This window comes from Centruroides vittatus, unplaced genomic scaffold (assembly GCF_030686945.1).
Source record: "Centruroides vittatus isolate TY-2023 unplaced genomic scaffold, ASM3068694v2 contig_300, whole genome shotgun sequence".
NCBI classification, from domain to species: Eukaryota; Metazoa; Arthropoda; class Arachnida; order Scorpiones; family Buthidae; genus Centruroides; species Centruroides vittatus.
The window spans coordinates 227,942-247,435 of NW_027121917.1; the positions used below are offsets into that span (position 1 = coordinate 227,942).

Here is a 19,494-nt window from a genome sequence, read left to right on the forward strand (position 1 = left end):
TAGCTTTCATTCAGGTGATTTACATTTATCAACTTGGCAGTGATCTTTCTCATATCTAATTTGCATATTTTCAATAATACATTACTAATCTTCATTAAATAGATCTAGACATTTTATATTATTTAAATTTGACTGGATTAATTAAATAATTATATAAAATTTTTAGTGTTTAGTGGGGAAGCTTCAATGACAGGTGACGTTGTAAATTTTCCCATCACGTATAGTTGGCGGAAGAATTTGCGCAGTGATCATTTTTATATCTAATTTGCAAAATTATAATAGTAAATTATTAATCTTTAATAAGCAGATTTAGTTATTGTGTATTAATTAAATTCATCGGGTTTCATGGAAGTACTTTTTAAACCTTTTTTTGGTTATCCTGGAATAATTTAATTTTCGTCATGTGACATTGGACAGAAGCAGATGCAGATCATCCCATATGCATAACTTCGCGCAGATTTCATACAGTGCGGTGTGTTGTTTGTGATTATTGTTATCTTTCGAAGTTCACTGCAACAAATTTTTATTACGTGGATCGATACACTTTGCGTTGTTTTTAACGGATAAAGGGTGGAGAACTTGTTTCAGAATACGCTATTTTACAGAAAGAAAAGGTGAAAATAATTTATTTTTCGACAATCAGCGAAAACTGATCCTTGGATATAATACTTGTATATAAGTGAAAGTATGTAAGTAGTATATATATGATAAACTTTTACAAAATTATCCCAGAGTCTAACATTTTATAACTTTTATCCTAGTAACTCTCACGATTTCGCAGGAAAGACATCGAGCAGGGGCTAAAAATCGACGATCTTCGCAATAATCGGTAAATTGCTCGAGCGTCCCAAAGCATGTAAATTGTCCCAAAAATCGTTAAAACCAACAGGAACTCTTGCAGGTTTTCTATTTCTCATAACATGGAAATTAAGTCTACTATTTGACTTCCGATAATAGGTTTTCCTGTTGATTGTTAATTCTAGTTAAGAATTCCATTCGTAATGACTTTGATTTAACTCAGCAATTAAATATGGTATATACCTTTGATATAATTAAGGTACAGATAAAATTATTTGTTTAAAAAATCCATCATCATCAGCTTTTTCTATTGGTTGTGATTCTGTTTCGTCAATAGTTATCCTGATCTCCTCTTGTTCCCTGACTTCCACTAACATATTAATCAACGTATAATTTTTACAAGTCAAAAATAAATTATTTATAGAGGTATATTATATTTATATTATTGTAAACGCTCTCTCTCTCAGTATAAATTATTTGACTATATATTAATATAGGTTAATAATCTCAATGTTAAGTTTATTTTATAGTTTTGAATTGATTAATATTAAGGATGCACCGATTAATTGGTAAGTAATCGGTAATCGGCTATCTCGGCCGTTTCTCCGATTAATCGGTTTGAATAATCGGCCAATTTTGCATTTTAATAGTTTTGTTAGTATGTCAATAAAAAATAATAAATTTCTGTTGTACATTTATTATATAGCACATGACAAACTGAATATAAAACATTTTATTTCTTTTATCAATACATATTATAAGATATAATGTAACCTATTCAAACCTATCTCTTTTATTTAAATCTTAAACTTTAAATATATATAATACCTATAAAAATTAAATATTCTAACTTTAAAACCTTTAAATTGTGATGCAAAAAACCTGAGAATTTCATCATTTTCAAGGCATAGCCTATTTCTTGCCGGCTCGTAAATGTTACCTCCGGTGCTGAAAATTCTTTCACTTTCAATGAAAGATGCTGGGGCACTTAGATATTTCATAGCTATTTTGCTAAAATTAGGAAAAAGTTCTTTTGAACTTCACCACAAAAATGGGTCACTATGTCTTTGTATGATTCTTGATCGAAACGTTTGTTCGTTTGTTTCGTCTTTTCTTCCTTTTTAAAAACATGCTCTTATTCATTTTTTCGTTTACCAGAAGTTAATTCATTAAATAAATTAGAAAAACTTGGAGATTCTCCTCCATCTTGATCATCTCCAGAAATGGAAGCTTCAGGATTTAATTCTTCTTGATATTTTGAATTATCAAAATTATCTAAACTATCGATTGTCCATCTTTTTTATTTCCTCTACTATATCTTTTTTTTTTTTTTTTTTTCAAATTTTATTTTGAATCTTGAACCTGATAAAGATGACAAGCGTAAAGACTTATTTTCTATATATGCTGAAAATCTTTTTTTATTGAATTTTCTAGTCTTATTGTGGTATTAGTGCCACTAAAAGAACGAATGCCCTTTGCTTTTGATAATAAGAATAATTTCAGAGTCTCTATTGTGTGAATTATTGAAGATGAGATGGTTCTCGGTTTCTGGCTTTCACAGTAATTTCTTCGAATGGTTTTAAAAGTAGAACAATTTTTTCAACCAGATACCGGTAATATATGCTCAACATGGAAATTTTATTATCTATATCATACGTGACAAGGACTTTTTGCTGTTCCGAGTATCACTGTATATCTACACCTATCATTTTTCCAATCAAGAAATGAACTTCTTTAAATTGTTGATCATTTATATCCCACAATTTTTTCTTCTCTATTAATTGAGTTAAAGTAGCTTGTCTTTGTATATGAGTTTCTGTTGTCACTGATAAACATCCAGCTTCTTTCGTTTCGGAACATTCTCTTTTCATCTTTTATATTTATTTGAAAAAGTTTTCATGATGACATTTTTTAGAAGATTTATCATGTTTTAGCATTTTTTCCATCTCTCGATATAGAAGCCTGGCACAAATTGAACTTGGAAATCTTCTCGTTTTTATCTTTTCCTAAAAAATTTCCAAGCAATACTGGAAAACATGAAAGGTTTGAATTTGGCTATTAATTCAAATTAAAAAGTTTTCCAAAATAATAATTAATCATTTTAATTTAATACATAAATCTGAAAAAGAAAAAAATAGCTTCATATTGAAAATTATTTTTATAACAAATTGTTATAAAATTATTTTTATTGTATGAATTCATAAACTTTTATTAATAATATATAATTTCATGTAATAATAATCGTAATATAATTACCTATTAATACAATAAATTATTAACACTAATCGGCCGATTATTTGGTATCGGCCGATAATGAGTGACCGATTAATCGGTAATCGGCTATTTTGCTTCTCGGTGCATCCTTAGTTAATATATTAAATATATTTATATTCGTTTAAATGGAAGTTAATTTTTATTAGTATGAGTTCGAACCTCCTATCAAGGAATCTACAACTTCACCATTCAATGCAAAGCCCTTCTTTAGAAACGTTCTTAACGTCTTAAAATCTTCTATCGCGAGTTATAATGCAACATAAAACTAATAGTTCTAACTGGTGTCGACAATTCCGACTTCGGAAGGATATTACTATCCGAACAACACAATAATTTAAAAGCCATCCGTTGACCCAGTGAGTGAGTCTTACAGACCATTGCCGAATAACAGGTAGAGAAAAAATTCCTCTGTATCCCCGGTTCCTCACATGTATAACTACCGGAAAAGTAACTAAATACGGCTAAATCATTTCATAGTAGATAGCGTTATGAAGCAATTAAAATTAATCTTAAAGACTAAAATTATAATTAAAGTTTTGTTATACAATAAAATAAATTCGTATAAAAAATACAATTTCAGATAAAGCTGAATTTCAAATATTAAAACAGTTTTGTTTAATTTATTCACTTGACTCAATTTTCTAGAATGAAGCGAAATATTGAACGAAGAATAATGAAAATATTTTGATGACAAATTCTATATTATAAAAATGGAAGCAAATGCGTTTACTGTGTTGACATTATACGTTTAATGATAAAAGCCACTAATGCACTTTTGCTCACGTGATTGCTATACATTCAATAATCAATCGTTTGCGTAATACCCTATTCGGAATATTTTCCAATTTAAGAAAAGCTGCATTTTGTTTATTTTGACCCAAAACTGACTCAAAGTCTACAATTTTCATAATTTTATTAAGTCATTCACATCTAGGTGTAAAACATGTATACAGGTTACACGAAACGTAGTTTGTGCATTGTTTGTTTTCTAGGTCCAATCCTCTCAACGTCAGAGGTATTTGGAATTAAAGTGATGCATTGTGATTGTAAAAAACCTGTCAAAAAACGGAAATATCTGTCAAAGTTATATTCTTTATATCAAACTGCTATAGAGATATTTATGTGGACTAACATAATACTTTCTACTCTAGAAGTAACAGATAGTTTCCTGTGTGTCGGATGGATCAGAATGTTTCCGAACAATAAGACACTCATAAAATTTATATTACTTACATTTGGTATTTTCATGCAGCTTTTCAATTCAGTTTCTTTAAAAGGAAGGGACTTTATTTTCCTAGAAACAACAGTGGATACGACGGAGAGAAAAAAATGGCTGATGATATTCAAATTCTTTTTATAGCTATACTTACACTTTTCTTTTTTTCAATAATTACAGTTATTACTGTAATTGACTTATTTCTGTATCCTACTTTAAAGAAAATAACCAACTCCGAGTTTGAACTCGCATTTTGTAATCTGAATATCACATTAGTATGCATTTACGGAATTGGACAATTAGATAGTTGTATACTTGTTATAGGTGCATGGGCCGTCATTATCTCGAAGAGATTTAAGGATTTATCTGATGCAGTCGATGAATTAAAAAAAGACGAATGTTTTCTAAATAATAAAATCAAACACTTGATTGAAACTCATTGGGATTTATGGACTTATATACAAGAACTGAACTTAGTTTTCGAAATATACACTCCTGCAGTTTATTGTTGCGCAATATATCAGACAAGTTTCTTTTTCTGTGCAGTTGTTTTCTTTGGCCTGAATGGTGTAATGCGTCTTGCAATTTCTATTGTTTTGATATTTCTAATTGTTGGAACTTTGGGTCTATCATTTAAACTATCTCGTTTCACATCTTTGGTAAGTAAAATTTATACCTATTGTGTGCGTTATTCAGAAAATATCTTTAGGAAGTTTTTAAAAAATTAAAACTAATTTTTTAATTAATTAATTAAAATAAAATTTTAATGGTTTTCATGTCGTATTTATGAAGAATGTATTAAAAAGTTATTATAATGTATAAGTGGGTAAACGTGATAAACGATTGAAAAGAAAAAATGTTTCCAACATAATTAATTTAGAAGATTGAGAAGATTAAGGATAAAAAATCATCTTTGGCAAATCGTCATTGTTGTTGATTTTACAAGTAAACGATAAACCACCCATTGCACATATTACAAGAAAAAAAAGAATGCAATTGTAATGAGAACTGTTCCGTAATTTATTTTATTCTGTTAACTTATCACCGTCGAATTACCACATGTTTTAAATCTTTGGTAATCGTTGCGTAGAGAACAATTTACAAATCACGCAGATATAAAAAAAACTCAATTTTTAATGCTAAAAATGGAATTTTCAAACTGCCCAAAAGTATAATTGAATGCAACGGAAAATATCTGGATGAATATAACTATTTTAAACAAAAAGATAGAAGCATCTTTATTCATATTTTAAGAAACCACATTATTTATTTGGTCACCTGATATTAATTTATATATCCTAATTTTCCTGTAAATACATTCCGGAAATATAGACCTACCTGTTAAAAAACGAAACTAATAAATATAATTAGGGGTATTCGCAGAAATTTCTTTTCTAATTGTAATTGAAAACAAAATCTAAACGTGAATAATGTGAAGCTCGAATACGAAAGAAGTTTTTTAAAACTGGGTCGATTGTGCAAAAGAAAAACAAATCGCATGGAATTGAAATTAAGTTTCTCTTCGTAATTTGCGTTAAATGAAAATCATATATAAAAAAAAGTATTGCTCGTTACGTTCATACTGTATTCAACGCATTCGTAATAGAAGTGTCATATAATATAATATTGAAATTGATTCATCAAATACAATTTAATTTATATGAGTTTATATACCGATTTTACAATTTTTGTTTATAATAATTATTTTAACTTCTCAAGCTGTACGGAAACTTCATCGAAATCGATAAACTGTGTTCTGCTGATTTACCGTTAGAGACGAAAATGAAGGTAATACAAATACGTTAAAATATTTTCTTTCGGTCTATAAATTTAATATTATTAAACATTTTCTTTTTAAAGATGTTAAACTTTATGAAAAGATATGGTAAAACACCATTTGGAGTGAACGTTGGCGGATTCTTTTATGTAAAAAAAAACTTCTTCATTCGAGTAAGTTCGTTCAATATACAGGGTGTCCCAAAAAGACTCACTCTTTGTCAAATATATAAATATTTTTTTTGTAAATAGACGTGTCTTCACAAACACGCAGTCCTAAGAAGTTAAATCAATAAACAAATAAATACATTAATTTAAAACTTATTACTAAATTTAAGAACACATATTATTAATTATGTATCAAAGAGTGAGTACATCTTTTTGGGACACCCTGTATATTAAAATATTATTTATGACTGCATGTATAATTTACAAATCTATTTTATTGAAAGAATCGTAGTAATTATGTAACACTTTTTAGGTATATATATAAATTTTGTAAATATTATTTTATAGATGGTGAGTGCCTTATATTCATCGCTGTCTGTGTTGACAGAACTTTTAATTACAAAGAAACCACCTTCATGTAAAGTTAAGATTACAGATTTAATTCAGTAAAGCTAATGAATTCAATTACCTCACAGGCTGTGTTGAAAGTTTGAATAACAGCAGACATATTACGAAGAAATGAAGTGTTTTGGTGTTCGCAAAAAGAGGTTGATTGTAGACTTATCAAAAAAATTGAAATCTCAAAGAAGTCAAAGAAAATACTCGTTACGAAAATTGAAGATTTGACTCTCGACTCTTTCATTGAAAGTCACGACATACATTCGACAATAATGTGAAATCCGAAATTTTGACGATTTTTCTTAATTATTTCCATTTCTAAACACTAACGAATTCGAAACAACAGAGAAACAACATCGTGGGAATTTTTATAACCTTCCTTTCTGAATGTAAACATTCACCCATCCAGGCACTCATTCTTATACTGCAAGACTTAAAGTTTACAATTAACGTTTGACTTCGTCGTTTTGTTTTGGTCACGGGAACAACTTTAATTTTTACACCTGCTTTGAAAACCTTTACCGCCTACAACAATCCGTCACGATACGTATTTTCCCACGACGAAGCGATAAAAGCTTGTTGTTCTAAATTAAGATTATAATCAATTTCCGTAGTTACGCCGTGGGCTCCTAATGCCGTAAGTTGTAGAGACAGTCATTCTGTACACAACTATATGTCTATAATTTGTATTCATTGATGTTATACAATTGGCTCTCGGGTAGCACATAGTCTCATATTTCACACTTTCCTGTCATTCTTTTTTTTTCTTCATTCTTATAACTTCTATAACTCTTTATATTTCTCTTTCCAAGGCTATACCTATTGGTGGAGGCCTCATAATCCTTTGGTAAATGTAAATGTAAATGTTGTTACGCCGTCCTTTAATGTTTGTATGAGAGGTTGCCAACGATTATCCCGCTGCTCGGAGTTAACCAGTTGAGCCTCTTAGAAAATAGGTTCAACTTCAATATATATATAAATATTTTGCTCTATATGTAGATAATATGACGAATTTAGCCTCTGTAATCCAAATTAATATTGGTAGACTAATCTCACAGCAATATCATTGGCAAATTGATTTTATTTTTTAAAAATTACATCATATGCATTTCAGGCTGGTCTAATGTTTTCCAACCTCTCCTCAGTGCTAAAAACAAAGAAGTTTTATGTTTAACTATCTAGAACACGACATCAATGTATGACAACAACAAATTTACAAACAAGGGGAAGAAACTTACAATATACGTTAGTGGAAATTACAACAATATTTCCATGGGTGGGAAGGCAAACGTTTCTCACATTTACTGGTATCCTAAAATTACAATTTTTTTTGTACACAACTTATTGATATATGACTAATATAAGTAAAATATTAAACAACACTTATACTCACAAGTTTAAAAAATTGTTTTCACCACAAATGTATAATAAACTCACTAAGACATCCAATAATTAAATAAACTGACGAACAAATGTATATATATTCCCAAAGCATAAATTACACCACAAATTTACAACATTATTAGTTTCAGTCAGTGGCGTAACGCAGTGGGGGCGGCAGGGGCGGCCCGCCTCGGACGGCACTTATACGGGGCGGCAAAATTTCACAATAAATAATAATATCCTGTAAAAATACCTAAATAAGGGGGCGGCGAAATTTTCCTCCGTTCCGGGCGGCTGACACCCACGCTACGCCGCTGGTTCCAGTATACTTCATTCGACACTTTTACTACAGTAATCATGTGATGACTTTTTTTACTTATTAATTTATTTTAGAGCCATCTATTAAATTGTACCAGAGGTAATTAATTTTCATACCTTTCGAATGATTAATTAAATTATTATTTTTTTGTTTTCTTATTTCTATATGTTCCTTAAATCTCCTTTTATACATATCTTTTTCAATATGCAAAATTTTTATATTGTTTCGATTAATGTTACAATTATAATTATTAGTGTGGTTAAACCACGGGGAATTATTGTACTTGAGTCGAATGGCCGCTTCATGTTCTTTGACTCTTACTTCTAACACATGCCTGGTTTCTCCTATATACGTACACGGGTTATGACAATTAAATTCAATTTTATATACAACACCAGCTTTTTTTAAAGGATCTAAATTATTATTACTACTTTTATTAATATATTTACAAATATTTTGTGAAATTTTATTGGTCAAAGATGGGGCCAAACAAATATTATCATTATTAATACTTTTCTTACAATTCTCAAAGATATTTTTAATGTATAAAAACTTTTTATATGTTTTATCAGCTTTAAAATTAGTATTGTACCTATTCTTTAAATAATATGTTTTCCATTTTGTAAGAATGAATTTTGGATAATCGTTCATTAGGAATTTTGTTTCCAATTCTTTTAGTTTAATATTTATGTTATAATTATCAGATATTCTTGTATATATGTTTTTTAATTCAATAAGGTATGAATATTTTTAATGTAATCAGGGATGGAAATTAATAGTTTTGTTAACGTTACATGATTTTTTATAATGAGCTTAGACATAAAAAATATGTATCCTAGTATAAATTGGATAATGATAGAAAATAATTTAAAAGATCTTAGTATCCATAAGAATTTGATAAACTTAATAGAATTTGCTTACAAAAATAATTATTTTGAAGTTGAAGGTATGTTTTATAGACAAAAAAATGGTATCAGTATGGGGTCAAAGATGGGGCCAAAATTAGCTGAATTGGTAATGATTGATATCGATAAAAAAGTTAGTAAAATCAGGGGCATAAAGTTAATAATGAGGTACGTAGATGACTATCTGATAGTATATAATAGAAATTTGACTAATAAAAAAACCATATATAATTTAATAAATAATATAGACAGGGATATACAGTTTGATATTGAAGAGGAAATAAATAAGAAAATTAATTATTTAAATATTACCATAGTTAATAACGTAAAACAATTTGATTTTATAACTTATAAAAAATCATGTAACGTTAACATAACTATTAATTACCATTCATATATCCCTGATTACATTAAAAAGAATTCATACCTTATTGAATTAAAAAACATATATACAAGAATATCTGATAATTATAACATAAATATTAAACTAAAAGAATTGGAAACAAAATTCCTAATGAATGATTATCCAAAATTCATTCTTACAAAATGGAAAACATATTATTTAAAGAATAGGTACAATACTAATTTTAAAGCTGATAAAACATATAAAAAGTTTTTATACATTAAAAATATCTTTGAGAATTGTAAGAAAAATATTAATAATGATAATATTTGTTTGGCCCCATCTTTGACCAATAAAATTTCACAAAATATTTGTAAATATATTAATAAAAGTAGTAATAATAATTTAGATCCTTTAAAAAAAGCTAATGTTGTATATAAAATTGAATGTAATTGTCATAACCCGTGTACGTATATAAGAGAAACCAGGCATGTGTTAGAAGTAAGAGTCAAAGAACATGAAGCGGCCATTCGACTCAAGTACAATAATTCCCCGTGGTTTAACCACACTAATAATTATAATTGTAACATTAATCGAAACAATATAAAAATTTTGCATATTGAAAAAGATATGTATAAAAGGAGATTTAAGGAACATATAGAAATAAGAAAACAAAAAAATAATAATTTAATTAATCATTCGAAAGGTATGGAAATTAATTACCTCTGGTACAATTTAATAGATGGCTCTAAAATAAATTAATAAGTAAAAAAAGTCATCACATGATTACTGTAGTAAAAGTGTCGAATGAAGTGTACTGGAACTAATAATGTTGTAAATTTGTGGTGTAACCCATGCTTTGGGAATATCTATACATTTGTTCGTCAGCTTATTTAATTATTGGATGTTTTAGTGAGTTTATTATACATTTGTGGTGGAAACAATTTTTTAAACTTGTGAGTATAAGTGTTGTTTACAATTTTGCTTATATTAGTCATATATCAATAAGTTGTGTACAAAAAAATTGTAATTTTAGGATACCAGTAAATGTGAGGAAGGTTTGCCCTCCCACCCATGGAAATATTGTTGTAATTTCCACTAACGTATATTGTAAGTTCCTTCCCCTTGTTTGTAAATTTGTTGTTGTCATACATTGATGTCGTGTTCTAGATAGTTAAACATAAAACTTTTTTGTTTTTAGCACTGAGGAGGGGTTGGAAAACATTAGACCAGCCCGAAATGCATATGATGTAATTTTTAAAAAATAAAATCAATTTGTCAATGATATTGCTGTGAGATTAGTCTACCAATAATAATTTGGATTACAGAGGCTAAATTCGTCATATTATTTAAGTTCTTTTATTTGTTGGATTGGAAGACGACTAAGTGCATTTGCATTTTTGTGAGTTTCCTGCTTTGTGTATAATATCAAAGTCGAATTCCTGGAGGAAAATGATCCAGCCAGGTAATGTAGTGTTTGAATATTTACAATCAAGTAGCCATCGAAGAGGTCGATGATCTGACATTTTCGATGGCTGTGGGGTGGTTTTTCGTTCATAGAGATAAGGTTTAAAATATCTTACAACCCATACCGTGGCTAAACATTCTTTTTCAGTAGTGCTGAATTTAGTTCAGGTTTCCTTAACCCGTTTGTCTCGTAAGTTAATTAACAAACACGCTCGCACGCACTTCCCATTCATTTATCCCTCCTATCCATCTGACGACTCCGAGATCGAGCTTTACCATCCTGTGCAGAGTAAGTGGTCAGAAGGGATTAACCCCCGATAAACACGTGTTATTGATAATTAACACACACACAAACACTTACATACGTTCAGTATATCAAGTTTATACTATAAAGTGTTTAATAATCATTTAAGGAAAAATTAAAAGTTTGTAAAGCAAAATTTAGAATATGTATCCACAAGATTAAACTTTCTTTTTGATAATAGTTAGGTAAGAGCCTTATTTTCAGAGGATAGTGTTACTATCCCCTGTTACTATCCACGGTTGAATGGCGAAAGGCCTTGCTGTCTCTATAAAATGCCACAAGAGTCCTACGACGGTAACACGTGGCGAGATCATGCCGCCACTAAAATAAGCATGAAACCCATCGTACGTAAGAGAAAGCGTAGATACTCAGATAAGAGCCTTATTTTCAGGTGAGGGTGTTACTATTGGGTCTTTTGCAATTGTTTACTTCTTGTTGGGTTTTAATTGTTCAAATTTCGTTATGATATTTATTCAGTTATATGAATTTGATTATACATTAAATATATCTATATATTATACTTATATAGTATCTATTATATAATTATATATTTTAATATACACATATGCTATTATGAGTTATTTATGTTTTGAACGTAATGCTGTATTCGTAGCTACATCTAATTTTAAATGAAAAATTTGTACTTAGAATTGCGATAAGAACAATTTATTGGAATGATAATCATTGATTCATTTTACAAATGATTTCAGTTAACTGAATAAATCGAATAGCAATGAATATCCAGTTTTATTCTTTGATTGTTACTTTGTGAAACAAAAAGGGTCAGTCTCTGGAAGCTAAAAAATACCACAAATGGGTGTCGCCTTGTCGTGGCCATGTGGTTTAATGTGTGAACATTTTATCCAAATTTTAAAGATAAAAGTTTCACACACTAAGAACACCCGACAGAAATTTCAAATATATTTTAATATAATTGTTGTCAAACAGTGTTTGTCATTTTCTTAAAAATCATATCAAAACAAAAAACATTAATCTGAATACTGTACATCGTGATTTATATATACAAAAATAGAAACAAACAAGTAATTAAATCATTATTAAATTTAGATTGCGGAAGTGCAAGATGTCGTTAGCGAATTGATTAATTGTCCATGATGTTTTCGGTAACAACTCTTAATTTATTTAAACGATTTCCTTGCAAATCCCGAGGTGGAGTAATACTTGAAACTGAATATAAATTTACTCTAAGCGTTTCTTCTCAATGACATGCGAGTTCTATACAGTTATCTTATTTTTTTAAAAAAAAACGAATTCCGAGTGAAAAAATTTAATCTGAAAAAAATAGTCTTTAATATCATCCAAATAAAACGACACTTCATAAATCTCACCTGACGATAAATAAAATTACAGAAAAACTATTTTCTAAATCGCCAACTTAAAGGTACTGATAAGCTTATTCACACAGAGAACGAATCTCTGGCAAAAAGCAGAACAAATATTCTGTCAGCGATTACTTCGTTTCCAGCAAATTTTTCTTTTACAGATGATTCTAGCATTACAACGTGTTTAACATTTAAAATTATTTTCACAATTTTTCCCAAACTTGAGCAAAATTCCCAAAACTTGTCTAAGGCAGAGAACGGTTTTTTGAAATTCAAATTTTTGCCAGGATTCCAGGACATTCTGAAATTCCGTTTTAATTTAAATTAAAATTTACCGTTTTATTCCTTGTCATATTTTCCGTAGCAAGCATTCGATAAAGTCGTCTCGCCGCCTTTTGTAAACAACACGCGTCACTCTAGACACGACGTTCAAAGATTCTTTCCGCTCGCGGTCGCTCGACGTTGCCACGTAAAACGTACCTTATAAAGCAAATAAAATTAATCTTAAAAACTGAAATTTTAATTAAAGTTTTGTATAAAACAATAATATAAATTTGTATTGAAAAATACAATTTCTCATAAAACTGAATTTGAAATATTAAAACAGTTTTGTTTAATTTATTCACTTGACTCAATTCCTAGTATCAAGCGAAATATCAAACGAAGAATAATGATAATATTTAGATGGAAAACTCTATATTTTAAAATCAAAATCGGATGCTTTTAATATATTGACATTTAGAAATAAAGGCCACAAGCGCACTTTTGCTCACGTGATTGCTATGCATCAAATAATCAACCGTTTGCGTAATACCCTATTCAAAATATTTTCTGATTTAAGAAAAGCTGCATTTGGTTTATTTCGACTCAAAACTGATTCCAAGTCTACAAGTTTTCATATTTTCATTACGTTCTTCATATCTAGTAGTAAAAGATGTATACAGGTTACACGAAACGTAGTTTGTGCGCTGTTTGTTTACTAAGCCCAATCCTCTCAACGTTAGAGACATTTGGAATTAAAATGATGTATTGCGATTGTATGAAGCCTGCCAAAAACAGAAAATATCTGTCAAAATTATATTTTTTGTACCAAACTGCTATAGAGATATTTATATGGACTAACATAATACTTTCTACTCAAGAGATAACAGACAATTTGGTGTGTGTCGGATGAATCCGAATGTTCCCGAACAATCAGATACTGATAAAATTTATATTAGCTACATTTGGTATTTTTGCAGCTTTTCAATTCAGTTTTTTTAAAAGAAGGGGACTTTATTTTTCTAGAAACAACAGTGGATACGAAAAAGAAGAAAAAATGGCTGATGATATTCAAATATATTTTATAGGTTACCTTACAGTTTTCTTTTTTTCTATATTTTCATTTGTAATTGTAATTGACTTATTTTCTGTATCCTGCTTTAAAGGAAATAACTAACTCCGAGTTTGAACTCGCATTCTGTAATCTGAATATCACATTAGTATGCATTTACGCAATTGGACAAATAGCTTTCTGTGTACTTGTTTTAGGGCCGTCATAATCACGAGGAGATTCAAGAATTTATCTCATGCAGTCGATGAATTGAAAAAAGAAGAATGTTTTCTAAATAATAAAATCGAAAACTTGATTGAAACTCATTGGGATTTATGGACTTATGTACAAGAACTCAACTTAGTTTGCGAAATATACACTCCTGCCGCTTATTGTTGCGGAATATATCAGACAAGTTTCTTTTTTTGCGCATTTGTTTTCTTTGAACTGGACAGTGTAACGCGTCTTGCAATTTCTATTATTTTGATATTTATGTTTGTTGCTAGTATGAGTGTATCCTTTCTACTATCTCGTTTCACATCTTCGGTAAGTAAAATTTATACCCATTGTGTGCGTTATTCAATAAATATCTTTAGGAAGTTTTTTAAAAAGTAAAATTAATTTTTTCATTAATTAAAATAAAATTTTAATGATATTCATATCGTATTTATGAACAATGTATTAAAAATGTATTCTAATTTATAAATGAGTTAACGTGATAAACGACTGAAAAAAAAAATGTTTTCAACATAATTAATTTAGAAGATTGATAAACCAAGGGGTCGATAGATAACGGTTTAAATTCCTTGAATCAGCGATGGTCTGTGTTACGGCTAACGGGAATCTTAGCCAAGTACAAGTTCAGGGATGTCGATACTCGAGAGTCCGTACCTCAAGGTTCGAATCTATTCTAAGGTATATGTTCGTTCTTGCTCTGCACTCATCAACGTCCTCACAACTAGGGACCAAGTCACAAACTGTCTGAACCTCCTGGTTCCTCTCGTACTGCGCAGGATTACTATCACAACGACTTCCGTTGTCGCGGCTAGGGGTGTTCTGCCTTAGGGGTGTTTAGTCATAATCCCACGAACAATAGCTTCGCGCCACTAGCTACTCGAACAGGCGTTTGTAACAAGTGTCCGTTACAGTCTGGTGAAAACTGCTCACTTTATCACTGGATGGCTAACCCAAGTGACTGAAAGATGATAAGTATGTTTATAGTGTAAGATTTTGAAGGGATTTTAATATCTTTATATAATTTTTCCTTTTAAATATTATTAATATTGTAAAAATTCGAACGAATATTTAGCCACAAAAATTATGCACATTTATCAGTTTATAAGGAAATAAGGAGAGGAATTAAGGAAGTTTATTTCCATTTCCCATCAGCTTACTTCCTTCAAAAATGTATCTCATTTCAAAATTTCTTTGAACTGGATTATTATTATTCACCCGATGACTAAATGTTTAGTCGACTTAGATGGTTGTCAAATGACAAAATATCCAAATTTCCATTGGAAGAGTGTTGGGATATAAAAAGAGGGTTACGCGCCAAATTAAGTGTGCAGTCTACAGAATGCCACATAATTTAATATTGTGCCTGAATCTCCTATAATCTCTCAACTACTTCCTTCCACAAAACGTTGGAAATGGAATATTTCACAGAGGTATTATGTTATTTATATTTTATAAACTCTCTCTCTCTCTCTCTCTGGACTATAGCCAGTGCCAGATTTAACAATCAGGGGGCCCTGGGCACAAAGACGGTGCGGGGCCCTTTTAAGTGTAGTCAAATTTGATGATCTAGAAAATTTACACAAAATACTGTACTTTCAACTAGATTTCAATTAGAAAGTAATAAATTTCATTTAAAAATAAGGTTATTGTAAACATACACATGTTTTAATTTAATTGAAAAATAACTAAATAAAATTTTTTCCTGGGTTTGGTTTTCTCTGCCTGTGGCCTTCATGATTAGGCCACACTAGGCTGTCGCGGTAATTAAAAAAAATTATGTTTAAACATATTTTTTTTTAAATTTCTTTTTTAGTTTTGTGGGGGCCCCTATTTTGTGGGGGCTCCTATTTTGTGGGTGCCCTGGGCACAAGCCCCAAATGTCCTTATGTAAATCCGGCCCTGACTATAGGGTAGAATACCCTATAATAGTGTCAAATACTAGGTGGATTTTGTTATTCCTTTTTGTTTAATTTGATTTAGCTTATTGTAATCTTTGTTGCTTTATCCATTAAATCAGTTATTTAATTTAAAGAATTTGAGTCCAGTCAAATTAATAGAGGACTTCCTATTACTTTCTCGCGCATACTCTCCACTCATAGATTTTAAGCTCTCCTAAAAATTATTCTCTAATTTTAAGTTATGTTAATTTAACTCGTGATAGGGCGCAAGATAAATCCCTATCTGGTGTCCGTATCCTGACGTGATCAGGATTTTGCGATCTACGATCTAAATATAATTTTATAAGCCAACCTCTGACTTTGAGATTGATTTAACTACCCGTGCTAAGTAAGTGGTTGATAGAATTACCCCTATAGCTCCGGCTATTCACAATATGGTGTTGGCGCCTAATAAGTCCACACGAGAGCAGGTTAACCAATAAAAATAACAATTTAATAAACTTAACACAAAAGCATATGATACAGTAAGCTAATACACTATACGTTATTCTACATTTCGTAGGTGACATAATGTCCGGGACTATTTCTATGTGCCAGTATTTCTATTCAGTCCGTAGGACTGTATCAGATAAACATTAAAGCCTTATACTCGTATTTCCATCCTTATAGGTTAATTTACCGAGAGAGAGAGTTTACAAATAAAAGTGCAATTCTAAGTACGATACCTCGTGAAGATAACTCGATGTTTATGGGTTCTATTCATACGACGTTGTGAAGACGATCGTGGATCTAGTCGAAAATCGGTGATCCTGAGACCGTCAGGGAGCTGCCGAGTAGAGCTTTGTCTATGCTCCTAATATGTCACCCCCTTTTGTTATTTCTTGAGCGTGAGAGAAAATTCAGGTGACTTTGATTTATTATGATCTAAGTTAGAGCCATGTCCTGGTTCGGTAGATACGAGTTGTCAAGAACCAGACGATTCGTCCGAATTACTGATACTTTCTTCATAATTTTATCTATTTTGACAGTTTCTTATCTATATCTATACTAATATATAAAGAGGTAACTAAGTTTGGTTGAAACAGGTAATCTCCGAAACTACTCATCCGATTTCAAAAATTCTTTCACCAATATTTAGAATGGACCTTCAGGGTGGACATAGGCTATATATTATTCCGTTAAACATTCGTATAAATTAAAAGATATCATCTAGTATTAAGGCTTTTATGTCCAACAGATGGCGCTAACTCCGACGACCTAAGTTTGCTTTTCTGTGAGGCATTATGCTTTTCTGTGAGGATGAACTAAAGCAGATCATCTATCTATCTATATAAATAAAAATGTCATGTTCGTTTGTTCTTACCGATTCCTTTGAAATTTTGACACAACATTGCATTTGAATACGCACGTGTTTTTATATAATATACATGTCGAAATTCCTCCCATTGGGAGAGATGGACAGAATTAAGGCTTACCTGAAGAACTCGGCTTCTATTTATACTATTTTAGATGCGGTGTTTTGCGTTTTTGATTGCGTTTCAATGTGGTACTCACAAAATATACACTAAAAAGGGATTTTTCGATATTCCCCCCCGTGGGCGAGAGGAACAGGATTAAGGTTTACTGTGAAAAACTCCGCTTCTACTTTACTATTTTAGACGTGGTTTTTGCGTTTTTGATTGAATTTTAATAAAGTACGTCAACAGAATATACACTAAAACGGGATTTATCGATATTCCCGCGTGGGGGTGAGGGACAGGATTAAAGCTTACGGTGAAAAACTCGGCTTCTATTTATACTATTTTAGATGCGGTGTTTTGCGTTTTTGATTGCGTTTCAATGTGGTACTCACAAAATATACACTAAAAAGGGATTTTTCGATATTCCCCCCCGTGGGCGAGAGGAACAGGATTAAGGTTTACTGTGAAAAACTCCGCTTCTACTTTACTATTTTAGACGTGGTTTTTGCGTTTTTGATTGAATTTTAATAAAGTACGTCAACAGAATATACACTAAAACGGGATTTATCGATATTCCCGCGTGGGGGTGAGGGACAGGATTAAAGCTTACGGTGAAAAACTCGGCTTCTATTTATACTATTTTAGATGCGGTGTTTTGCGTTTTTGATTGCGTTTCAATGTGGTACTCACAAAATATACACTAAAAAGGGATTTTTCGATATTCCCCCCCGTGGGCGAGAGGAACAGGATTAAGGTTTACTGTGAAAAACTCCGCTTCTACTTTACTATTTTAGACGTGGTTTTTGCGTTTTTGATTGAATTTTAATAAAGTACGTCAACAGAATATACACTAAAACGGGATTTATCGATATTCCCGCGTGGGGGTGAGGGACAGGATTAAAGCTTACGGTGAAAAACTCGGCTTCTATTTATACTATTTTAGATGCGGTGTTTTGCGTTTTTGATTGCGTTTCAATGTGGTACTCACAAAATATACACTAAAAAGGGATTTTTCGATATTCCCCCCCGTGGGCGAGAGGAACAGGATTAAGGTTTACTGTGAAAAACTCCGCTTCTACTTTACTATTTTAGACGTGGTTTTTGCGTTTTTGATTGAATTTTAATAAAGTACGTCAACAGAATATACACTAAAACGGGATTTATCGATATTCCCGCGCGGGGGTGAGGGACAGGATTAAAGCTTACGGTGAAAAACTCGGCTTCTATTTATACTATTTTAGATGCGGTGTTTTGCGTTTTTGATTGCGTTTCAATGTGGTACTCACAAAATATACACTAAAAAGGGATTTTTCGATATTCCCCCCCGTGGGCGAGAGGAACAGGATTAAGGTTTACTGTGAAAAACTCCGCTTCTACTTTACTATTTTAGACGTGGTTTTTGCGTTTTTGATTGAATTTTAATAAAGTACGTCAACAGAATATACACTAAAACGGGATTTATCGATATTCCCGCGTGGGGGTGAGGGACAGGATTAAAGCTTACGGTGAAAAACTCGGCTTCTATTTATACTATTTTAGATTCGGTGTTTTGCGTTTTTGATTGCGTTTCAATGTGGTACTCACAAAATATACACTAAAAAGGGATTTTTCGATATTCCCCCCCGTGGGCGAGAGGAACAGGATTAAGGTTTACTGTGAAAAACTCCGCTTCTACTTTACTATTTTAGACGTGGTTTTTGCGTTTTTGATTGAATTTTAATAAAGTACGTCAACAGAATATACACTAAAACGGGATTTATCGATATTCCCGCGTGGGGGTGAGGGACAGGATTAAAGCTTACGGTGAAAAACTCGGCTTCTATTTATACTATTTTAGATGCGGTGTTTTGCGTTTTTGATTGCGTTTCAATGTGGTACTCACAAAATATACA

The 19,494-nt window shown here is 30.9% G+C and overlaps 1 protein-coding gene and 1 long non-coding RNA gene across 2 annotated transcripts in view; both read left to right on the forward strand.

Moving 5' to 3' along the window:
- LOC136972680 (uncharacterized) overlaps nt 1-6,727 on the forward strand; it is a 222,224-nt gene extending 215,497 nt beyond the window's left edge. Inside the window, exon 3 of the long non-coding RNA XR_010880374.1 lies at nt 6,581-6,727. This is a non-coding gene — a long non-coding RNA (uncharacterized lncRNA). The remainder of the gene's footprint in view (nt 1-6,580) is intronic.
- The window catches only part of LOC136972676 (mitogen-activated protein kinase kinase kinase 7-like), a 426,088-nt gene that overhangs the window by 191,487 nt on the left and 215,107 nt on the right, over nt 1-19,494 (forward strand). The gene's annotated exons all lie outside the window — the stretch shown is intronic.